The 10,302-nt window shown below is 43.0% G+C and overlaps 1 pseudogene; it reads left to right on the top strand.

Annotated features, from left to right (window-relative positions):
• Window positions 1-567: 567 nt before the first annotated feature.
• Window positions 568-9,006, top strand: LOC130679078 (olfactory receptor 6C2-like; annotated as a pseudogene).
• The last annotated feature ends 1,296 nt before the right edge of the window (window positions 9,007-10,302 follow it).

Below are 10,302 nucleotides of genomic sequence, written 5' to 3'. Positions count from 1 at the left end.
ACATAGATGCAAAAAATGTGTTTAAAACAGTATATTCAGCATAACAGCTTGCACACTGATAGAGAAATGTAGAAGGAAGATGAAGGAAGCATCCATGTGGTCCATGAACGTTTAGCATTGTTCATAAGAAAAAATACACTTACCTGAAAGAGAGGAAAAATGGAAGAAAGATAGAAAAAAGAAGGAAGGAAGGAAGAAGCTTATTACAGAGCTGGAATAGAAGCAACAAGTTCTGATCAAGACTCTAGAATAAACTCTACTTACATATCATGTATAATTATTTTAACTAAGACTGAACTGTTAACCAAAAGTATAACAATGTGGTAATTTTTTAATTTAGCTCTGAATAGGGAAGAATTTGGAGGAGTCAAACGATATTTGTTGCTACCCATAAAAGCACACCAAAGTAGCAGATAAACTTAGTTACATCCATAGTATGATTTAAAATATAATGTGAAAATATAGTGAAGATAATACTGATACAATCAAACTTCACACAGATAATATAACTTATATAATGATCTCTCTGAATTGTTGGGCATGCAGACTGGACAGAAGCCACTAGTGATGAAAAACTGTACAGTAACAACATTCATTCTGCTGGGACTGACAGATGACCCTGACCTGCAGGTCCTGATTTTTCTCACCTTTCTATTTCTCACCTACACTCTGAGTGTAACTGGAAACCTGACCATCCTCACACTCACCTTTGTGGATCCCTGCCCCGGCCCACGGGACAACTTATTCGGGGGCTTAGCCGGAGACGCCTGCAGAAATGAAACAAGCAAGGGACACAGAGGAAGACCAGCAAGACAGGATGTCTGATCAAGCTGGCGCAGTTTATTGTTTGCAGGATCAATTTATACAGGTAGCGAGGAAGGGGTGGGTCAGGTGATTGGACCTTTAGGTGGTGCCGGCGGGAGCGTGTGGAGGGGTAATGGGGCCTTGGCTGGCGCCGGCGGGAGCAGAGAACCCGGAAGAGAAACAGGGAGTTCGCCATTTTGTGGGTGGGGGGTCCTTTGGTCCCCGGCATCTCCTCCTTTTCTATTCTTTTAGGAGGGGTTGGAGCACTTACTAAAGTGCTTTAAGCCACTTATCCACTGGGCAGACGGTGCCTGTCTTAGGTCTAGAGGTTTTATACCAGGCCCGTTTCCAGGAGCTTGCCTCCTTCTGGAGTCGGCCTGGAGTTTTCAGGGGAGCTTGCTCTAATACTGAATCGGCCTATATGCATAGGAGCTTGCCCCAGTATTAGATCGGCCCCTAGAGGTCTTATGTTTGTTTGCAGGCATATCCTCTTAGTTACCCGTCATTGACTACCCGTCTAATTGCCCAGGAATGTTTGTCAAGTAACCTTGACATGGCTTGTCTCAGTTTTACTCCCTGGTTACTGTTGGGTCTCTTCGGGTATGAGGCCCCGGGTAAGGATCTCCACCTTGGTCAGCCAAGTCAAGGCGATGATAATGGACTTGGATAGGTCTTGCCATAAGAGAGTCGATTTGCTGTTTGATCAACATTGTAAGTCTTTTAAAAGCCCAGGGGACAAAAGATATAAGCAGGATAAGACCAACTAAGGGACCCAACAGGGAAGGAAGCAAGGTGGATAGCCACGGAGAGACGGAGAACCAATTCTTATACCAAGATTCTTGTTGTTCCCGTTCCCTTTTTCTCTTCTCTAGACTATCGGTTACCTTTTTAAGACTATTTTCTACTAAGCCAGTTTTGTCTACGTAAAAGCAACATTCTTCCTTTAACGCTGCACAAAGTCCACCCTGTTGGAGGAAGAGTAAATCTAAACCTCGCCTATTTTGTAGCACTACTTCTGACAAAGATGTAATTAAGTCTTTCAAATTCGCAAGCCCATCTCTTAGTTCTGCTAAATCTTTATCTATTGCTAAGCTGAGTTGGTTATAACTGTGGCTAGAGGTAACAAGGGCTCCTATACCGGTCCCGGCTCCAGCGGCTCCAAGCCCTAAAAGGACAGCTATTGTCATTGCTGTGAGGGGCTCTCTTTTTTGTCTAGGTCTATCCTGTAATCCTTTCTCCCAAAAGTTTAAGAATTCACTAGCTTCATGTATGGTGAGCTTGGGATATAGGCGAACCAGCACACAGTAGTCCTTTTTTGTAATAAAGGTCCTGGTGGATATAAAGGTAGTCAAGCCCATGGCGCAGGCCAAATAGGTGCTAGTAGGTGCTTTCGCATATTGAGAAGCTGTGGTAACAACTCGGGTTTTGTTACAAATCTTCAATAATTGCACAGGGGGAATCATGTTTGGTCCGAGGAGACAAGTGCCAAGTCCTGAAACCTCAGTAAGGGTTAATTCAACAGGCCCCCAGGATAGCAGGGAGGTGTCATTGGTATAGGTAATATTATCAAATATGGCAATACCCTCATAAAACGGTGGATCTGAGGAGTAACATATCCAGCACTCTGTATAGGTGACATTAGTGGTAGCATTGGTCGCAGCTACTAGAGCCTGCGCCGAAGCGTTAACAACTGCCATGATGAGGGACGCGGAGGAGGCAGGACCTGGGGGAATAGTAGGCTGTTATATAGTAGAGTTTGGGTGGGTTGAAGCAGTAGCACCCCCTGATTTTGGTGGGGTCCCAGGTGGGTGTAGTTGTTTATTGGGTCCCACTGAGGCCTGGTTCTGGACCGGAACCCCTTTTAGGAGTTTTATTTTAAAGAGTAGACCTTGATCATATTGGTGTTTATAAAGCCGTAAACCCCAGGTGAGAGGTCGAGAGGTCCACAAGCTCTCCTTTTTTCCATGGGAGGTAAAGTTAATTTGTAGGGGATTGCACCATCCTCTAATAGTGGGGGGTCCTGGGAAACAATTCTCTGCAGGGACTTTCTGTTTCTTAGGTCCAACAATAATATAATCCCAGCTAGAGGAGGGCTTCCAATAGGTTATCCCTGTGGTCTCACATCCCCAGGAAGCACAGAAAAAATCATTTTCAAACCCACACTTCCAATTAAGGGAGCGGGATCGATGGGTGCCAGGGCATACGTAAAAACCAGTCCCCTTTTTTAGATCATAATCAAGAAAATGGCTTAAACGCCTTCTGTTGAAGGAGTTAGCGCACCCTGGGCCTAGATGGTCCATTGGTGTAGGCTTATCTGTGCGTGTTCGTTGGGGAGCGTTAGCTTGCAGCCAGAGAATATCCTGTGTTCCCCAATCTGGGCTGGCCCCCAAGGCTAATTTGCACAGGTCAACTTCTAAAGGATCCCATGACGGAGAGTCTCCTAAGTTTGTTTTAGCTGAAACAACATCTCCCACTTGGTTAATTATTGTCCATGTGTAATTCCATATTTGATATGTGGAGCCAGCCCTGGGTCCCAGTCGCTGGCCCCCAATAGTGATGGGGCACGTCAGGATGGCAACCAGCAGCAGGATCATCTAAAACAAAACACAATACAAAGTATTTCTCAGGCGCCACTCTGGGAGATGGTTATGAGGCGTTTATAAAACTTTAGCGGTTTTAGTTCTTGTTACCTGTTACTGGTTTATCAACAGGTTTTATTAAACTTTCAAGGAGCCATCTGGCTCCTCCTTCTTTAGAGTCAAAAACACAAAAGGACAGCTCTCAGGGAGTATTCTCCTCTCTGGAATGTGTTAGGTTATTTTTTTGTTTCACAGTGGTATTGATGGGTTTGACAAGGCGTTCAGGTAACCATCGAGGTCCATTTCCCAGTGTATCATATACACAGGCGTGGCCTCTGCCCCAGATAAGAACTGGATTGGGACCGTGCCACTTGGAGATAAACGGATCTTTCCATAGAACTTCTGCAAACTTTGTTTTGGTTTCAGGGTGCCACAGCTTATCTGCTACAGACTTACCATTATCATCTAATTGTAGAAAATTAAGTGTGAACAAGGCATGATTGAGGAGGTTCTTTGGAGAGCCTTTTACAGGATACACAGTATTGGTTTTGAGTTTATTGATCATACCTTTTAAAGTTTGATGAGCTCGTTCAAGTATTCCCTGTCCTTGGGGATTGTAGGGGATAACTGTGATGTTTTTAATTTGAAATTGATGGCAAAAATTTTGAAATGCTTGTGAGGTGTATCCTGGTCCATTGTCTGTTTTAATGATTTGAGGTTTGCCAATAACAGTAATGCATTGAAGAACATGGGCTATAACATTTTTGGCAGCTTCACCACTGTGGAGAGTGGCAAATATAAAACCACTGTAAGTATCAATGGTCACATGAGTATATTTAAGAGCACCAAATTCAGAAATATGAGTAACATCCGTCTGCCAGATTTCATTAGGGAGTAGGCCTCTTGGATTAACTCCTAAATGAGGAAGGGGCAGTGAGGTAACACACCCCGGACAATTTTTAACAATTTGCTTAGCTTGTTCTCTGGTGAGTTTAAATAAAAGTCGAAGAGTGTGAGCATTCACATGATGAAGAGAATGGTATTGACTAGCTTTGGTGACTGCATCAGTCATAATAAAATACATAAAGCGGGTATTTTTATCTGCAAGGGCATTACCTTGGGAGAGGGGACTAGGGAGGTCGGTGTGGGCTTGCAGGTGGCCTATATAGAAAGGGGCTTGTCTAAGTAATATGTAGGTTTGGAGTTGTTGAAAGAGGGAAATGGCGTTGGTAGAGGGTTTAATGTAAGGAACAGTTTCTAAAATAGGAATTGAATATGCTATGTAGGCACTGTCGGTATACAGATTAAAAGGGATTTGGCTCAGCATTTTGAAAACTTGTAAAATAGCAAATAATTCTATGAGTTGAGCTGATTTAAAGGGTGATTGGATACTGTAACTCTATGAGCCAATAACATAGGCAGCAATGCCAGAGGAGGAGCCATCTGAGAAAACTAAAGAGGCATTTTCTAAAGGAGTGGATGAGGTTCTTTTTGGGAAAATAAAGGGATGTAGTCGTGAGAATTGGAGTTTATGTGAGGGATAGTGATTATCGATTTTACCTTGAAAAGAAGCAAGGGATATAATCCAATCATCTACATTTTGGGAAAGCCAATCTGTTTGGTCAGGAATTAATATTGTGCTGGTGGCGGAACAGAGGTCCAATCCTGCACTTCCCGGGGTGGCACGGGAGAGGGAGCTGATGTCTGCGCAGGGAGAAGCTGCTGCTGTTGAGCTGGGGGAACGAACCTGATAGCCCCTTGGTTCGCGCTTGATGGTGGGGCCAGGGGCTGGCCCCTCTGGGAGTTTCCCTGGAGTGGTTGAAGGGGTGTGCCTTCAACAGTTGTCTTAGAGCGGCACTCTTTAGCCCAATGAAAACCGCACCGACATCTAGGGCAAACAGTTTTTGGGGGAGCACGGGGCAGGGGAGCACGAGGCGGGTGAAGTTGAATCTCTGCCTGACACTGGCGGGCGAAATGTCCTGGCTGATTGCAATTAAAGCAAGTTTTTTGTTTATTACTATCTTTATTAATATCTTTTAGGGCCATCCCTATGGCCAGTCCAATTGTATGTGAAGTTCCTATCCCGGAACAGAGTTTAATATAATCAGAAAGACTCCCACAACGGTGAGGTCTTATGGTCTCTTGACAGGTCGGATTAGCATTTTCATAAGCCAGGTGTTTAACAAAGGCACTTTCTGTTTCTCCTCCCCCAACTAGTCGCTCGGCAGCATCTGTTAGGCGACTAATGAAGTTGCTGTAAGGCTCGTCAGGCCCTTGGCGGATTTTTGCTAGGGAGGTAGTAGCGGAGCCTTTAGGGGGAAGGCGCCGCCAGGCTTTTAAGGCTGCATTTTGGACCTGAGCTAAAAGGCCAGTGGGGGAAGGCTGCTTGGGCCTCATTTGTTTCATAAGGGCTTCACCCGAGTAATTTATCTCTCGTCCATGAGCGCGAGGTTTTACTTTCACTATTGCGCTGTGCAGTCTCACGGCAATTTTCTACAAAGTCAGTACGCCACAAGACATACTCTCCCCCGGACAAGGCAGCTCGCGCTAGAGAAAGCCAGTCATTAGGGGTCAGCCACCGATCGCTCAGGCTTTCAATTAAGGCTAATGTGAAAGGAGCTGTGGGGCCATAATTGGTAAGAGCTGCTTTTAAATCTTTTAAGTGTTTAAGGTTTAGGCGGCGGTATTTTTGGGTTTTAGCTAGGTTTTCTATATTATTCTTAGGCTCTTCATTGTCTGAAGGCTCCCCCTCAGAATCCTGCTCTTGGTCTGGGGTATCTGGGTCTTGGGAGTCTGGGACGTTCTCGTCCTCGCTCTCTTCTATGACTTCCGGGGGTGTTTCTGGGCGGCGACCGCGGGTGACTGGAAAGGCAAGGACTGGGTCTTTTGGTTTTGCATTCTTTATAGGTTTTTTGGGGAGTGAGGGAGGCTGCGCGGGGCTCAATGATGTCACCTCAGCCTCAAGGGCTTTGATCTCTTTAATGAGCTGAACATGTTCACGTTTTTGCAACAAAAGTTCTTTAAGTGAAGATACTTCTTTGGTTAGAGAGATTTTCGCTTGCCGGATGGGGTCAGATAAAAGGGGGGTGGGTAATAAGGAGGCTCTAGAGCAGGGATTTGAAGCATAGGTACACATTGGGGGGGAATAGGTTTGTATGGGGGAGGCTTAAAGTGTCCATTAGTGGCACCATAAAGGACTGGTGCTGTGAGACGCCAGGGGTTTTCATGATCATGAGAATGAGCAGCTTGGTTTCTTAATGTCTCCTCATTTTCTGGGCTTAAATGATTGTCTTGACGTCTTAAGGACGTGAATGTGGGGTAAATGGAGGGGATTTTGGGGGAATCAGATTTGCTAGCTTTACTTTCAGGTTCATCTTGAGGATCTGGAGCATTTTGTTCAGATTGGGGCTTAGGAGTTTCTTCAAGAGAAACAGCGGGATCTTCAGGGATATCTACAGTTATTGAAGGGCAAGTAGAGGGTGGTCGGGAGTTTTCTCTAAGGGCTATTTCTCCTGTTTCTATAACATTTTTGATATCAGGGTCTTGTGAATGAACTTTAAAGATATCATGAATAAGGTTCCAAAAGGAGAATGCTGAGACAGGGATCTTTTCAGGGCCAAAGGTCTGGTAAAATCTTGGAGGGCATCACCAACTCTTTCCCAGCGTTTACAACTGATAGTGCCCTCTAGGGGGAACCAAGGACAATTTTCATGTAGGAAGGAAAAAAAGTGTCTTAAGATCCTTTTTCTTAACCTTTACACCTCATGTCCTGAGAGAATCCTTAACTCCGTTAAGAAATACCTCGTGGGAGTTCAGAGAATTGCCCATCACTATGGTTACAACCTCTGCTCTAACTAAATTTGAATCTCTCCAAGTCAGCCGCGACGACACCAATGTCTTGAGTCAGTGGAGCCACTCTCATCAGCTCAGACGAGCCCTTGCTTACGTAGGACAGCCGGCAGGTATAATCCGCCTGCTCGGACCCTCTAGGGCAGGGACTCTGTAGTCAGAGTCCCCTGGGTATGCCTTCGAGGTGAAGGGCCGTCAGCCCAAAGTAAGCACAAGGTTTTCAGAGAGGAACAACCAGAGGACAAAACAAGGAATAAATCGCGGCAGGAGACTGGAGGGAAGTGATAAAATCAATCAGACTACTAAAATTGAACTCACAAGAGTAATTTTGAAATCTTGCTTGGGGGATGCGTCTACTCACCTCTCACGGATCTGTATTACGGACGGGTGGGCCGCAGTGATCGTCAATGCAGAGTCGGCGTCAGGCTCCTACCCGCGCGACGTCTCAAATGAGTGCCTGGCCAGGACTACGAGTAGATGTTTCAGCAGGGGTCCCGTCGAGCCCCACGTTGGGCGCCAGACTGCCCCGGCCCGCGTGGCAACTTATTCGGGGGCTTAGCCGGAGACGCCTACAGAAATGAAACAAGCAAGGGACACAGAGGAAGACCAGCAAGACAGGATGTCTGATCAAGCTGGCGCAGTTTATTGTTTGCAGGATCAATTTATACAGGTAGCGAGGAAGGGGTGGGTCAGGTGATTGGACCTTAGGTGGTGCCGGCGGGAGCGTGTGGAGGGGTGATGGGGCCTTGGCTGGTGCCGGCGGGAGCAGAGAACCCGGAAGAGAAACAGGGAGTTCGCCATTTTGTGGGTGGGGGGTCCTTTGGTCCCCGGCAGATCCCCACCTTAAAACAGCCATGTACTTTTTTTTGCAAAATTTCTCCTTCTTAGAGATCTCATTCACAACTGCTTGCATTCCCAGGTACTTGTATAACATAGCAACAGGTGACAAGGTCATTGCCTATAAGGCTTGTGTCGTTCAAGTGTTTTTTACTGACCTCTTTGCAGTAACAGAATTTTTTCTGCTGGCTGCTATGTCCTATGACCGCTATGAGGCCATTTGCAAACCATTGCATTATGTGACCATCATGAGCAGCAGGGTCTGCAAGAGACTTGTTTATTGCTGTTGGCTGGCTGGATTGTTAGTCATAACCTCCCCACTGAGTCTGGGGCTAAATCTGAAATTCTGTGACTCAAACGCCATTGATCATTTTCTCTGTGACACCTCTCCCCTGATGAAGATATCATGTTCAGACACATGGTTCATGGAACAAACTGTTTTAGTTTGTGCTTTGCTGACCCTTATTGTGACCCTTATATGAATAGTTCTGTCCTATGCTTATATTACCAAGACAACTTTAGGATTTCCTTCTGCCCAGCAAAGAAAAAAGGCCTTTTCCACCTGTTCTTCCCACATGATTGTGGTTTCCATCACTTATGGCACCTGCATGTTCATTTACATGAATCCTGCATCCAAAGAAGAAGTGACTATTAATAAAGTGGTTTCACTGCTCATTTCTTCCATTTCACCTACCCTAAATCCATTTATTTATATACTGAGAAATAAGCAAGTGAAGAAAGCCTTCAAGGACTCAATCAAAAGAATTGTGTCATTCTTAAAAAAATAAAACAGCACTGAATAAAAAGAGTTAAAATAAAAGGTGAGTGTCTTTCAAACCTTTCTATTGAAGCTTATTACATTTGTCTTTTAATAATCTATATTTCAATTGTTATGCTCCTCAGTTCCTCTTTAGATTTACTTACACTATACCTTATTCAACTCATTTCTTTCCTTTGCTATTTAATCCACCTCTTGTAGGAGATTTGTCTCAGTAAAGAAAATCGAAGCATATTTGTCATAAATTCATTTTAGATATATGTGACCCCATGTAACTTAATTTTATAACATAATAAAAAACAGTCTCTCATGACACTGGTAACTTATTATAGAAATAAATAAACGATTACTCAAATGTCCATAAAATACTACAAATATTCAAATAGGAATTGAAGTTTTATGATAAAATACTGAATGGAATGAATGAAGGCATGAGGGAATAAGACAAGGAACCATTGAGAGAGAAGATAGTGGTATCTCTAATACTCTAAATGCACAAAAAAACTATGCTAGATAAAATGTCACAAATATTCTTTTGAAATCACAGGTAAGAGTAAAGTTTAAAATGTAGGCAATCGTAAGGTATCAGATACAGAACAATTAGAAATGAGGATAAATAACCCCATCTATCATCTGTGGATTCCCAAGAAACAAAGGATGGAGAGGAGCAAGTTGTTGACTTATGGGTTACAGGGACTTGAGCTGAATGTCCATATGGAGGTGGGAGGTGAAGTGTCAGGATCCACGTGGTGAAAGCACATAAAACTAATAGGATAAAATAAATTCAAGACTTTAAAAGTGTGATTTAGGGGGAAATAACTGCCCACTCTCATGAAAAAACAATTTCCTCTAAAAGAGTTTTCTGTTTTTCTTGAGTTATGAACTGTGGATGAGGAAGTGGGAAATATCATGTACTACTGTCTATTTAAAATGGAGCTTTATACTCCAAATTGTATAAAAATAATTTACTAATGCTACAAATAAAGAATTAAATAATGAATCCAAATATAAATCTCTGGAAGTTAGAAAATACATATGGAATGAGATGAGATAGAGATACTTCATACCAATGCATATAAAACATAAAAAAGTTATACACAGAAGTAAAAAAATTATGCAAACATTAATGTATCCAATTACTTTATAAAATAATAGAAACAAAAATAAAGCAATTACTGCTCATTATAAAATTTTTAAAACCCATAAAATTAGTCCAAAATTTGTAGAATATGGATTTTACTAATGATAGAAAATCAAATTTTAAAATATAGAAAATCTAAAAGTTGATTCTTTTAAAAATTTCAAGAAAATTGATAAATTTCTATCAAACATGAATGAATATGAACAAAGGGCAACATATTTAAACTTAAAAATCAGAAAGAAGACATAAACACTAGTTCAGTAGAAATTAGAAAAACTTTATGGATGGATATACTATCATGATTCCACAACAAC

This window comes from Manis pentadactyla, chromosome 10 (genome assembly GCF_030020395.1).
Source record: "Manis pentadactyla isolate mManPen7 chromosome 10, mManPen7.hap1, whole genome shotgun sequence".
Classification (NCBI taxonomy): domain Eukaryota; kingdom Metazoa; phylum Chordata; class Mammalia; order Pholidota; family Manidae; genus Manis; species Manis pentadactyla.
Note: the sequence above shows the minus strand (reverse complement) of the source record. Positions and strands in the feature narration are given on the sequence as shown.